Below are 15,270 nucleotides of genomic sequence, written 5' to 3' on the forward strand. Positions count from 1 at the left end.
TTGTTCTTTGCAGTTTTGGAATCAAACTTGGTATTTTCAGATATTTAATAAATTACCTAAAATAAAATATATGTATTCTTTTGTGTAATTTAAGAAAATCTATTATCATGTAGATGGTTCAATGCATCTAGTTAGATTCTTCTGCTGCAGTCACCACTGCATAGAGACCTTTCTACCATTTAAACAACGTCTCCTCATTTACCTGCTGGCAAGCTAAGGAGATCATGAATATGAATATAAATACATTGACTGTGGGGTTTATTTCAGGAAAGCATGAGGGAAAACGTAGGATCTGTAAGCATTTGTCTGCTAAAATAGATGGTGGCAACTATTGATACATAGAGATTGCACACATAATATGCACTTTCACTATGTCACCTCTCATTGCGGTGTTGCTGCTTTTATTCTGCAATGTGTGTATCATGTAGCTTTTCCTTATTCATAGAGGATGAAATGCTGCAATTTAGCTGTCAGTTTTCTAACTAGCAGTTGCTAAAAAGAATAAGTCCTACCATTGGCTGCATTGGGTTTTTTTTCTTCCAAATAATGTGAAGATATAATTCAAGGCACTATTCTTCTTCAGTTGAAGAGAGGTAAACACTGCAATACCATTCCCATAGGGTGTAGGAATGTATTGTACATGAATGTCTGTGATTCCACAGAGAAAGAGTTATGAAAACCAAGGATTTGTGGATTTTGAGAAGGGACTTATTATTCTAGGAAACTGTCAAAAGCAGGCACACCATCAAGATAGAAGTGATTTTAAGGTTGTCAAAAAAGTTCTTTCAGGTTTTTAACATAGTCCCTGAAGGACAAGAGAGATATTCAGAGCTGAGAAGCTGAGGTAAGAAGGGATTTCTCCCTGTTAATATACCACAGCTACTAATCAGGCACAAATCTTTTTCTAAACTCATAAATGTAGAACACATTCTTTGATATTAGGGCTTCCCCAACAGCCAAATACCTGCTAGACTTCAAAAAATATTTTCTCTTTCTTTCTCTTTATTTTTTTCTTTGACAACAATCCTGAAAGGTCTCTGATGAAATTAATGGCTCATCTATCACTTAAACAAAGAGTCATTTTTTAGCACAGCTGTCATCAAAGTGCAAATGATCCTCACAAACCCACTTATTTTTTTGATGTCTCTACAGTATTTTTGGTTTTTATTATTGAGTTCAAATTATAACAATATATTCATGATTTATAGATTTCATAGACATCAGGGCTGGAAGGGACCTCAGGAGATCATCGAGTCCAGCCCCCTACCCAAAGGGCAGGAAGTCAGCTGGGGTCATAGGATCCCAGCAAGATAAGAATCTAATTTACTCTTGAAGGTGTTCAATGTAGGTGCTTGAACCACCTCCGCTGGCAGACTGTTCCAGACCTTGGGGGCTCGGACAGTAAAGAAATTCTTCCTTATGTCCAGCCTGAAACGGTCTTGCAGGAGTTTGTGACTGTTCGACCTAGGGGCACTCTGATGAACAAACGTTCCCCCAGATCCTGGTGGTCACCCCCGATAAACTTATAGGTGGCCATCAGATCACCCCTGAGCCTGCGCTTTTCCAGGCTAAAGAGTCCCATGGCTCTCAGCCTGTCATCGTAAGATCTGTTTTCCTGACCTCTGATCATGCGCGTGGCTCTCCTCTGGACTCTCTCAAGCTTCTCCACGTCCTTTTTGAATTGTGGAGCCCAAAACTGGACGCAGTACTCCAGCTGCGGCCTCACCAAGGCCGAGTACAAGGGGAGAATGACGTCCCGGGATTTGCTCGAGAAGCATCTATGGATGCAAGCCAGCGTTTTGGTCATTGTGCTGTTTAACATAACTCAGGCACAGACCAACCCAATAAAAATTGTCCATGTGCATATTTTATTTATTTATATATTTATTTATATTCATTTTTATATATATACTGTCCTTTGCTTAGCAGCAGTTAGATAGGTTCACATCAGAGTAGATATTGTTTTATTTACTTATTTTTATATCTCTGCTCTGACGTGAAACTATCTAACTACTCCTAAGGGAAGGACAGTACTTCTTGTCTACCTGGGAAGCAGCTAGTATCTTTCTGTCAACAAACAAGTAAAAAAAAAATTTTAAATACCATCAAAAGTGCTACAAATAAGTATGATTTAAAGCAGGGGTGGGCAAAATATGGCCTCCAGACCAGATCCAGGCCACAGAGGGATTTTGCCCAGCTTATGGCAGGTCTCCCAGTCCTACCCAGCCCAGGCGCAGGAGGCAACCTGGACCACGGAGCATGCAGCCAGTCCCACCACCTGGACACACAGCAGAGTTGGGGTGGCGTGGTAGCCAGACTCCATTTCCTGGCAGCTTCCACGGCAGCAGCTCCTTTCAGTTGCCACTGCCAGAGCCAACCCTGCTGCCCGAGCACCCTGACCTATCCACCCCACACCCACCACTGGGGGTGGGTCCTGCACCGACAGGGCACACAGATAAGCAGCTAAGATAGTGCTGTGGGCTGGCAGAGAGCAGCATCCAGGAGCAATATGGGTGGGTAGAGCCAGGGAGACCACAGGATCTTGGGACAGAAACAACACAGGGCCAGGGGTAGGGAAGAGCCAAGATCCACCCCCTGTGCATCCCAGCCCATGGAACTGGTGCCTACCACAGGGCCAGGCACAGAGCTCATTGCAGCTCTACCCCAGGCCCCGGCCCCATCCCATCACCACCCCATGAACCCAGCCTCACCTGCCTGTCCTGGTCCCAAAAACCACTCCTACCTGCCTGCAGCCCCATACCACATAGCGGGTTTTGGTGAGTTGTTGAGTGGCAGAGTAAGAGAGGAAAGAGTGTTGACCTAGACAGCAACAGCTCAGCAAAACTCTATATGTGGCCCACAGGGGCAAATAATTACTACCCCTGATTTAAAGCTTTACTAATCACAAAATGGGACCAATTGCCATTAGTTAAACTATTGTGAACAGCGTTTTATTTCCTTGTGAACACTAGGAAAAGCTTGAAAACTAGACTTAAGTTCAGACTAGCCAAAAGGCTCAAAACGGCAAAAAACATGTGCGTGTCTATATTTGGAATACACATTGCCTATACAGAGCTCTCTACATATTTGTCTTCCATTTACTGAGATTCAGTTACTTAAAGGTAATTAGGTACCTAACTTCCATCGATTCAATTGGGCATTAGGTTCCTAAATGCCTTCAAAGATTTAGGCTTGAACATTTAGGATGCAGCCTGTAGATTAGAAACTTTTGGTATTTAACTACATTTTATATTCTCATGCAAATCGCTTGATTCCTTTTTATTATAAGACTCTCAATAGAAGCATAGAATTGGCACCATTGTGTATAACTGGAATAATACAATGTAAATCAAGCCTTAGTCAGCAGCAATTATTCTTTCATTGTTAGCCTTCTACATTTCCAATTACACTAGTCTCAATACCATTTTTAAAATGTCAGTACTCCTACCAGGCTGCCTTTTCTCTTTAGAACATCCTCACCAAGCCTGAGCAGTAGGCAGGTTGTTTTCTTCCCATACTTTCAGCCTTGACCAGGGAAACAATTAGCTAATTTGAACAGGTTTGACCATGGTATAATCTTTAAACTACTTTATGCTGTCACTTTAAATAGTTCAGAATCTAAGACTAAATTAAATCAGCACATAAAAGGTGCATGAGTGCACTTTGGGCAGGAGACATTATGAACACAGAGCTGATCACAGTGCTCTAAATGGTAATTTAAGTTATTCCTGTGGTGCACTGTACTTTTGTTGCTTCTTGACAGCATAAGTCAGAAAACTGTCTCTAAAACCGCCAGGTTCAAAGCTTGCAAAGTATCTTTGTTCTCTCATTGTAGTTGTTGGTAGAGCTTGTTTTCCTCAGTCACTACAAGTCTCTTTTTACTGTCTTACAATTAGTTCACTAATGTATTAACACTGCTGATGAACTGTTCAGGACCAACCACTTATTTCACATGTTAGAGGCTTTCATGCTTTCTAAAGGTGGCATGCCAGGCTGGTCTCTTCCAGAGACTGTTCACCAACAGCAGAAGATCAGGAACTAACAAAGAGCCAGCCCAGCCTCTTCAAGGGCCTGATCTAAAGCTTAAGGCCCTTCCAAACATGAATAAAAGCATGATGGGGTCTGATGCATGATTCACACAATTGCACTTCCTGCCATGCACGTGTGCCAGGCATGATTGCGGGATTGTCCATCCCATGCCTTACTGCCAATGCAGGTGGAACCCAGGACCACAATCCTGCACTCCCCCTGCACCAGCAAGTATCGTGTTCCCATGGCTAGAAGGCCCCTTAGCTGACCAGACTCCCAGCTACAAGGATGTACCATGCACTCCTGTGGCTGGGAGCTCCATCAGCTGATCCAGGTTCCCAGTCGTAGGGGCACACCATGCACCCTGGCATCTGTAGATGGGGCTCCCAACCACAGAGGCATGTGCTCCCACAGCTAGGAGTTCCATCAGCTGCAGGGTCCCAGGTTCAGAAGCACATAGGGCACCCTTCTACCTGGAAGCCCAAATCAATTAATGATGTGATAGGAACAAGCCACAAAGTTATTACGCATTTTTTATGGAATAAACGATGTGGCTTATTCCTCCTTTTATCATGTCATTACTTGATTGAATGTGTGGCTGGGTCACAACTTAAAACATGATTAACTGGTCAATCACATTTTAAGTGCAACGCACAGCAGAGGCATTAAAAACAATGGAAATAATCCTCCCTTTGCTTCAGTGGGCTGTAGGTGAGGCCTTAAATCACTGTTAGCCGGGTACACTACAAGCTTAATACCAGTATTGCCTACTAACATGTAAGAGACACATGGGTACTAACCCTCAAAGGAAGCTCAGCCAACTCTAATATGAAACCAACCTAGTAAATGCTTCCCTTCACAGATAAGGATAGAAAACAGCAAACCTGGAACTATTTGTTCTCATGCTATATATTGTTTCTCATATATATTATGGTAATACCTAAAGACTCCATTCAGGATCAGAGCCCCGTTCTGTTGGTTTCCACCATAAACTCTCTTTTTAAACATATTTATATGCCAGAGACCTCAGAAGTAAACACTCAACAATAGGCAAGGAGTGGGATTCAGGAATAAAGTACACAACGTATATATCAAGCATGAGAGTGATTCCTCTGAAGGCTGGTACATTTGTGAATGACTGGTTTATAACATTGTTTGTCTTTAAAATTAGGGTACCCATTAGGTTGGAGGGAATGGCAGAAGTGGAGAAGCTAATATGAGTCAGGCAGTAGCATGAGGAGGAAGGAAAGAGAGAGGATTGAAAAGAAAGGAGGATTTGAGATGAGATATAAAGGAGCCTGGCTGATCCTAGTAATCTGGACCTGTGAGAGAGGGACAGGAGATAGATGGGACAAACAGCCAATCGGAGACCAAAAAATCTAGAGAGTCCAGTTTATAAAACATGGAGTCTGGTGGCACCACTGGAATCAAAGGAGTCCAAGGGCTGAGTGGGGAAACCCAGGTGGCCTTCACTCCCACTACCACAATGATGCTTCTAATGGTGCTTCTTAGGATGGGCTTAATGGCTATAGAGAATTTTTTTAGGAGCTCTTTGCTTTTCCTCCTGAAAATCTAGATGGTCTGAAGAAAAATTTACGTGGCCACACTCCAATAAGGAGCCAGTTGTACAGTTCCAGGTGTAGAAGAGAGCCTCCAACTCTTCCCCAGAGTCTGTCTGACATCCTCTCTATTTTATTTTCATGTCCTTTTCTTCCTTGATCCCTATACCCAGTCTTATTACCATCCAAACTGAGTGAACAACATTTTATTTTATTGGCTGAACTGGGGAAAATCCCATTTTTGTCCTATTGAAACACACATTTCAACAAAATGAAAAACCTGGTTCTGGTGCATTAACCCTAACCAGTTTCATAGAATCATAGATGCTAGGGTCATAAGAGACTTCAACAGATCATCGAGTCTGACCCCCTGCCTAGGCAGGAAAGAGTGCTGGGGTCACATGACCCCAGTCAGATGCCTATCCAGGCTTCTCTTAAAGACCACCAAAGTAGGGAAGAGCACCACATTCCTTGCAAGCCCATTCCAAATTCTGGCCACCCTTACTGTGAAGAAGTTTTTCCTCATATCTAGCCTAAATCTGCTCTCTGTCAGGTTGTGACCATTGTTCCTGGTTACCCCAAGAGGTGCCCTGGTGAACAGAGCATCTCAGATCCCTTGCTATGCCCCTCTAATGAATTTGTAGGTGGCCACAAGGTCACCTCTCAGCCTTCTCTTGCAGCAGCTGAAGAGGTCCAGGTCCCTCAGTGTCTCTTCATAGGGCCTGTCCTGTAAGCCCCTAACCATATGAGTGGCCTCCTCTGGACACTCTTGAGTCTATCAACATCCTTCTTGAAGTACGGTGCCCAAAACTGGATGCAGTACTCCAGCTGCAGTCTGACCAATGCCACAGGGGGAAGTATCTATCACCTCGTTGGTACTATTTGTCATGCATTTGCTGTTGCATGATAAAGTGCAGTTAGCTTTGCTGATGATTTCATCACACTGATGACTCATGTTCATCTTGGAGTCCACAACAGCTCCAAGATCCCTTTCTGCTTCTATGCTGCTGATAGGGTCACTTCCTAGCCAATATGTGTGCTAGATATTTTTGTGCCCTAGGTGCAGCAGTCTGCACTTGTCCTTGTTGTACTTCATCCTATTGTGTACTGCCCACTTTTCTAACCTGCCCCAGTCTGCCTGCAATTGTTCCCTACCCTGTGGAGTGTGCACGTCACCCCACAATTTAGTATAGTCTGCAAACTTGAACAGAGTAGACTTCACACCCACATCCAAGTCATTAATGAAGATATTGAAGCGTACTGGTCCAAGGACCAAACCCTGCAGGAGCCCACTACCCACATCCGTCCAAGCTGATACCAACCAGTCCATTACCACTTTCTGGGTGCAACCACTAAGCCAATTTGCCACCCACCAGACCATGTAAAAATCTGTGTCACAGTCTCTCAATTTATTTACGAGAATGGGATGAGATACCATATTGAAGCCCTTGCTAAAATCCAAGAAAATGACATTCACCTCTACTCCTGCATCTAAGCATTTTGTGACCCTGTCATAAAATGAAAGCAGATTGGTCAGGCATGATCTACCTGCTATGAATCCATGCTGGTTTCCCCGCTGCATTTTTTTTCTCAGTGGACTCCCACAGATACGATCCTTCATAATCTTTTCAAAGATCTTTCCAAGGGTGGAGGTGAGACTGAACAGCCTTTAATTACTCAGACACTCCTTCCTCCCCTTCTTGAAAATAGGGACCACATCGGCTCTTTTCCAGTCCTCCAGGACCTGACCCAAAAGCCATGAGTGCTCAGAAAGCTATGCCAGTGGTTCTGCTATGACATTAGCCAATTCCTTCAGTACTCTCGGATGCAGCTCATCCGGGCCTGCTGAGTGAGTTAAACACAGCCAGTCCATCCAAGTGACTCTGTACCAAGTCAGCATCAACCATTGGTGAGCTGGTGTCCCTCTGATGTCCATCTAAAAGCCCATTAGGAGACTTATCTTGACCCCTGTTCAAGAACACTGAAGCAAAAAAAACTCATTGAATAGCTCAGCCTTGTCCCCCTTGTCTTTCACTAATTCCTCCTTCTTGGTCAGTAGGGGTCCTATGCTGCCCTGCACCTTCCTTACATACCTAAAAAAATATTTTTTGTGGTCTTTAATTTGTGTTGCCAGCCACAGCTCTGTAGTTGCTTTGCCTTTCTAACTGCCTCCCTGCAAGTGCAAGCCAAGTAGGTATACTCCTCCTTGGTAGCTTCCCCCTGCTTCCACCATGTAAATGCCTTCTTTTTTTGCCCTTAGTGTCCCCTGGATTTCCCTGTTTAGCCCAGAAAATCTTTTGGCTCCTTTCCCTCTTTTCCCTCATACTGAGATAGTCTCCCTCTGTGCCTGAAGGATTGTCTCCTTTAGGAATGATCACCCTTCCTGGACTCCCATCTCACTAACTCTCCTATCTTGCAGAGTGTCATTGACTACACTCCTGAGCACACTTAAGTCAGCCTTCCTAAAGTCAAGCACTTCCACCCTACTATTTATCTTACCCATCCTATGCCAGATGGTGAACTTTATTGATTGGCAGTCACTGTCCCCAAGGTGTCCACAAATCTGCAGCTCCCCTATCAGGTCCTCCCCTATAACCAATATCAAGTCCAGTAAGGCATTTCCCCTAGTGGGATCTTATACCTTCTGTGTTAGGTGAAGGTCCTGCATGCAGGTTAAGATCCTACGTGAATGGTTGGATTTGGCTGACTGCTCCTCCCAGCAAATGTCAGGGTAGTTTAGGTCCCCCATGACAATCACATCCCTAGACTGTATGGCCTCTGAGAGCTGCCTCAAGAATTCTGAGTCTAGCTTTTCCTCCTGCTGTGGTGATCTGTAGCAGACCCCAACCACCAAGTCCCTTTTCCCACAACGCCTCAACTTTGTCCTCCTGTGATCCCATTTTGATTAGGGTAGATGTATAATGCTCCTTTACATAGATAGCAACCAAACCCCCTTTCTTCCCTGCTCTGTCCCTTCTGTACAACCTGTAGCCCTCAACGTGTACCACCCAGTCATGGGTAGGGTGCCACCAGGTTTCTGTTAGCCCCACTAAATCAAAGTTATTACCTGCAAGCTGAGGTGCAAGCTCTTCCTGCTTGTTCCCCACACTCCCAGCATTAGTATAGAGGCACTTGAACCCTCTGAATGGTGACTTTGGTGCCCCTCCATTCTGATGCCCAAAGGCCCCCTTGGTACTTATCTGGGGTGTACTGCTGCATGTCTCACAGTTTGTAGGTTCTGGACTCTCTCCATCTCCTGCGTCTTCATCCCCCATCATACTTAGTTTAAAGCCTGACATAAGAGGTCAACTAACCTGTGAGAAAAGAGACCTTTTGCGGAGAGATGAAGCCCATTGTGTCCCAGGAAGTCCCTTGCACAGAAATGCAGATAGTGGTCCAGGAGGCCAAAACCCTCATGATGGCACCAACTCCAGAGCCGCAGGTTGACTACTCTGGCACAAGTGGCACGATGCCTACTGTGACTGCTAATTGGGAGGATTGATGAGAAAATCACCTGTGCACCCATCTTCCTAAGCCTCATCCCCAGAGCCCTGTAGTCTCTCATGATATGGTCTGGACTACCCCTGGCCACAATTTGTTCCCACATAGATGAGGACCATGGGATAGTTGTCAGAAGGCTGGATGAGGTCAGGAATTCTCACCATGACATCCCTGATCCTGGCTCTGGGCAGGCAGCAGACCTAATGCGCCATGGGATCCAGATGACAAATGGGTCCCTCTACTCCTCTCAGCAGGGACTCACCCACAGCAATGACATAGCATCTCTTCTTCTGCTTACCTGGCCTGCCCTCATCTCGCTCAGTGTTTGTTTGAGCCCAAATGAAATTTCAATCTCTTTTCTTGGACAATTTTTAAATGAAAATGTTGAAATGAAAAGCTAGAAACTTTCAGCATTTCATTTCAAGGGTGTCTGGTATTGACTAAAATATTTTGCCATTTTTTACATTTTTCTGCCATTTTTCAGCCTCCAAATTCAGTTTGATTTTGCATATAGTGTCAGGCCCTCCAAAGCACTGAATCCTCATTATTTTCCCCATCTCCAATTACAGTCAAATATTCGTTTAGCATCCTTCTCCCACCTTCACCCATTTACCTTTCTTCCATGAGGCCAATTTTGCCTAGAACTCCCTCCCTAAAGTAATCTGTCTCCACCCACTATCCCAGTGCAAATATTTTCAAAAAAGTCTACAGGCTCTAATCCTCCCTAGAGAGATCAAAATAAACGGGCACAACTGTAATCTTCTGTAATGTCTACTCCAGCATGCATCTTTCGCTTACAGTTTTTGTCCTAGCCAAGCCCTCTCTCCATTTGCACTTCAAAGCAACATTATTAGGGCTTGGATATATTGTCTCATGAAGCCAGTACACTGCTGGCATGAAATAAATAAAATATATTGTTAGTAACAAAGTATGAGCCAAAGAAGAAATGTAAATGATTGGGGTGGAGGATGAGTTAATTTCAGGCAGTAAGCACCATGGTGATTAGTTATTTATTTATGTTTTCTGTGCATCATTTTCAAGCTGCTCACTGACAAAGGATCTTGGGATTTTCCACACTAAAAGCCTGTTATGGATTCAGGATGAAGAGACTGTTGCTAAAGTGATATTTCTAATCCTTAATTTGTTTGTTAGCTTCAATCCATCTGTCCAGCAACTAGCTGAAAATACTTACATATATATGCATTTTTGTCTTAGTTGGTACTGAGTTAAGGTTTTTTTTAAAACAGCAGACTATCCCTAGAATTTTCCATGTGTGCAGATACAACAAAAAATTCACTTGCATTTCTTAAAAAAAAACCACAAAATTCTTCCATTATATATTGTAAACAACAACAAGGGTGATTTCAAACATCTAGGTGTTCTTTTTAAACTGCAGAAATACTTTCAGTATCCAGAGACATGGGAAGACTGTGCACCTGCCCCAGGCATTCCTCAGCATCCACAGCTTTCTCTCTTGCAAGTAGCAAATCTGTTTGTAAACCAAGGGAAATGTATTAAGGATAAATCAGAAACATTGCATTTATTTAGGAAAACACAATAAAGTTGGGGGTGGGTTATGTACAATAAATAAGATACCCACCCAACCAGTATCTTTTTTGGGAGTCCCTTCCCTCAGTTTCCCCAATAGCCACAGTTAATATCAAATGGTCAAATGTCCTTATAATACATGCCTTTAATTGCTTCTCTCTTCCCTGCACTCCTAATTTGCTGCCAGTGATTAACAAACACTCAGGCTGCTTATAGATGTGAAAAAAACCAAACAAAACAGTGTTTTACTTTCAGCTCAGCATGCTCCTGCACCAAGCACAGTGAATGTCCAGAAGAGACATTGAATTAGTTTGACTCAGCTTGCCCAAATTCTGTACAGATCTCTTACTTTACCAAGGCTTTTTGGCACTTTTAATCTAACAGCTGATTGGATCATCTTTAGATAAAAGCACCAAAGTCCTGCTAAAGCACCCAATCTATACAGACACCGCAGAGCTGGGTTGAATCAATACACTTCCTCTACTGTAAAGCACTGTTTTGGTTTGGTTTTTTTCCCTGCGTCTGTCAGCATCTTCAGAGAGTACTCAAGCAGCATCACCTACAGACTCTACAAGAAGTGATGTTTGGTTTGGTTTTCAGTCTGTGTTGAGGCTCCACTACTTCATTCTGTGACTGCCCTCTGCAGCTTCACTAATATGATCTCCACACCTTCTCCATATCTCTCTATGCTGCAAGGTTGCAAACTGTCTGCAAATCTATGGACAGTCCATTAAAAAAAAAAAAAAAGGCTAAAAATGCCAGTCTGTAAATTTAATTTAAAAAAATAAGCTGTCCATAAAGAACTAAGAAACCATGAGCTTGATTGAAGATCCATCACTAGAATGAGGCTGGATGCAACTGCTGATGTGCAAAAGGAGCAGACCAGTACTGCCTTGCGTCTGAACAGGAACACAGCTTGGCACTGTGCAGAAAGCTCTCTGTCAGGCTTTGAGGCTGACAGGACCCTCTGTAGCCCTCTCCCTCCTCCCCCAGTCATGTGCTGCTACTGTATACCTTTCAACATTACCTACCTGTAATGACTACTTACCTCAAAGGGAGGCAGGGCCACACAGCCCCAGGCAGTCTGGGGCACTGGGCAGGAAAGAAGAGAAGGTGGTATGGCCAGGACATTGCTGTGGGGCCAGGAGCAGGGAGAGACAGAGTAGGGATTTGTCCCAGGTAGGTGATGTGGGAGTGGGGGGTTGTATGTGGGCCTGGGTCTTACTGTCTGGAGGTCATTTTTGGCTGGTGTCGGTAGTAGAGCCCCCAGACAGCAGTCCCTTCCCAGACTGGGCTAGGTGGTAACTCCCATGAGTTGGCTTGCTAATGACTCTATTAACTGTTTGATTAATATAATTAATGGTTAATGGTTAGAATTTCTTTCGATCATGTGTTTATCCTTTTTCTCCCCTATAATAAATCCTGTTTTATTTGAAAATTGCTTGCGAGTAGGAAAGTTTGTTCATAGTTTCATAGTTATTAGGGGCTGGAAGGGACTTTACAGATCATCTGGTCCAGCCCCGTTGCACTTGGGCAGGAAAGACCACTGGGATCAGTCAATCCAAACAAAAATCAGTTAAATTTTATGTTCCCACATTTGAGTGGGGGCTCAAGCCAGATTTAGAAAGATGATATTAAATCCCTATGTTTGAACCCAGCCCTTTTTACTGCCATCCAGGGTCTGATAAAGGGGTCATATTTACATTATCTTAAACATATGCCAGTAAAAAAGTTTGGTTGTCAGTAAAAAAAGATTGCAATTGGTAATAATTTTTTCTTGGTTATGCAACCCTGCCATATTCACATCTTATCATGATCCATGTCTTTTGTTTCATGACTCAGGCTAACATGACTACAGCTTTAGTTGTGTGGAGTTAGTACCAGTTCCAATTCCCCATTAGAGTTTAGTTCTACAATCATACCATATAGGAGGTTTGATAACATATCATACCTTGAAAAAGGATCTTGCCATTAGTGGTTTTCTCTTGCTTACAAAAAAAATGCCTCTTTCTGTCTCATTCATGTGCCAACCTAATAAAACAAGAGAGAGAGATTTTAGTTATAAACACTCAGAGCATATTAAGTAAAGCCTATTACTCTAAGTACCTCATTACCTCAACGTTCACAACTTAAATACATTTCAAACAAAGCAACAAAATATTTGCACCCAGGGTTGTTTGTCAAAACCAAATTTTAAGTCTGCCACTCAAAGGCATTATCTTCAGCTTTTAAATTAATTTTCTTTACCATCTTTGCTTTTCCAATCTCTCTTTACAAAGTGGACAAAAGGAGAAATTGTATTCTAACACTGGTCTTACCAGTTCCATATGAAGAGTTAAAATCATATGACTACTTACCTCTTTAAGTCCAATAGCAGGTTGGCACTTTTTTAATGCCTGAGCATCATGATGAAAGCTTATGTTGAGTTGTTTTGGTTTTTTTTCCCCCATTCTGTGTGAATTATCCTTTTCAGCATCACTGCTTTGCCTCACACTGTAGGTAGGGTCTGAATTCCTTGTTCCTAGATGTGTAACCATTGGCTATATATGCATATTAAGTGGGACCAAATTCCCAAGTAATCCAGATCACTTCATATGACTCCACTGTTTTGATCATTTTTTATCATTCTGCTCAGCTTTTTATCAGTGGCAAATTTTGTCAATAGCAATTTTATATTTACTACCAGATCACCAATGAAAATGTTGAATAATGTCAGAACTAGCACTGATCCTGGTAGAACTCCTAGAAATGGTATACTGACAGTAGAACAACTAAAATAAAAATTAGTTCATTTAAAAATGTTGATGTATTTTAGTTTTGTGAGGCCATGAAGACAAAATCCTTATTTCCCTCAATTTACTCATTGTATCAGTACTTGCGAGCACACTCATATTGGAATATTAAAAATAAATAAAAATAAACAAATTATTATGAATATTTCAAGTCTGTGCAACTTGCCATACAAGATGAAAATATGGCTGTGAACAAAAGGAGGTCATTACACAGGCAGTGTTGTAAACCATCATCTCAAACATGATCTGATCTAAAGGTAAATATTTTACATTGAGAGACTTCTTAGATTGTCTCTTCAGAACAATGCATCTATTTAAATGCGAATGTACAAAGTAACAAATAATTAGTTCTCTATTTTCTTTTAAAGCAAATTTGTTATGAGCAAAAAAAAATTTACTAGAAAGTGTTCCCCCTTTTGCTAACTTTCCAGGAAATACTGAATCTCTTTTTTCAGAAACCTGTAAAAACCAGTGCTAACTCTCCCTTGTTTCCTTGGATAACTTTTCAGTAGTACTTGCTGTTTCTTCATGCATATATAATCATCCCTAGAGATGGCCAACAAGAATAGTATCTAGTATCAATTTGATTTTTTTAACAATGTTTATCTGTCTATGCATAAACATATTAATATCTATATAGAACACAATAGATATTTATGTTAGTTGTGTTTTAATATTAATCCATAATTAAAATAAATCCATTATCAGCAGTTTTTTAGCTGAAATTATTTATAACTGCTCTGACTTCCACTTTAAAATCATGCAACATGTTGTGGCTTGTGTTTTTAAAATAGAACAAGGAACAAAAAAAAACCCATCATGATGCTTGAATTCTCCAATTCATTCCAGCTAATGATTTCATACCCGGTCTTTCAGCTGATTTACAAACTCTGGGTCTCATTTTACTCACAAAGGCTATGTTGTAGAGACTATTCACACCAGATATTCACCTTATGTCACTAATGGCTTCAGTGAAGTCAATGTGGACCTACGCACCTGTATAGGAGCCAGTCTTGCCACTGGAATTAATGGAAGTGTTATTGAGCAAATATTAAGCTCTGAATGCACCAGGAAATTGTTTGAGGTGTTTGAGAAACAAGAAGAAATGTAGGAATCTTTTGGTGCAACTCAAATTGTCTTTGACTGATGGATCCAGTAAAGGAAGTGACTGACAGGTACTGATTGCATGGCAGATACCATTTGGTCCCCTTACTTTAAACAACCAATAGAAAAGAAAGAGAGAGATGTGAAAATGATTGTTCATACATATCGCTATAGGAGGAAAGAATAGAAAATGTTGAGCAATTTTAAAACAATCCCTGAGGAATTCTTAAGTGATATATAGTACATCAAACACACAAAGCTAAAAATACTAAACTTCCTAAAATGCAACTGGTTTCCTGTGGTGCACCTTTACTGTTTTTTCCTACATATCCATGTTATGTTCTTTTTATTCCTTCTTCTCGTAATTAACTCATTATTTACTTTCTTAAAATTGTGTTTATTAAAATTCATAGGATGAATTTTGATCTAGGAAATAGTTCATGGAACTTCCTGGGCTGTGCATCAACACAGATTTGCTTACTAGTGCAAAGCATAGCAAAATAAGCCAGGAACAGAACTTGAGATATCATCTAGCCCAGGAGTGGGCAACTATTTCAGGTGAAGGGCTGCTTATCAAGTTTTCGCAAGCTGTTGAGGGCTGCATGTGTAGCCACGCCCCTTGACAGGCACCCCACCCCACCCCCGGTCACCAGAAGTCCCGCCCCCTAACCCCTGACCTTTGCCACTAGAAGTTCCTCCCCTTACCCCTGGAAGTACTCCTTTCAGCAAGGGGTTTT

General features: G+C 42.1%; 1 long non-coding RNA gene across 1 annotated transcript; it reads left to right on the forward strand.

The window, feature by feature from the left end:
* Window positions 1-3,645: 3,645 nt before the first annotated feature.
* Window positions 3,646-15,163, forward strand: LOC109323928. Its single transcript, XR_002104785.1, has 3 exons — window positions 3,646-3,656; window positions 5,098-5,104; window positions 15,068-15,163. It is a non-coding gene; the product is annotated as an uncharacterized LOC109323928 (long non-coding RNA).
* Window positions 15,164-15,270: the final 107 nt, after the last annotated feature.

This window comes from Crocodylus porosus, unplaced genomic scaffold, assembly GCF_001723895.1.
Source record: "Crocodylus porosus isolate Cpor-Errol unplaced genomic scaffold, CroPor_comp1, whole genome shotgun sequence".
Taxonomy (NCBI): domain Eukaryota; kingdom Metazoa; phylum Chordata; order Crocodylia; family Crocodylidae; genus Crocodylus; species Crocodylus porosus.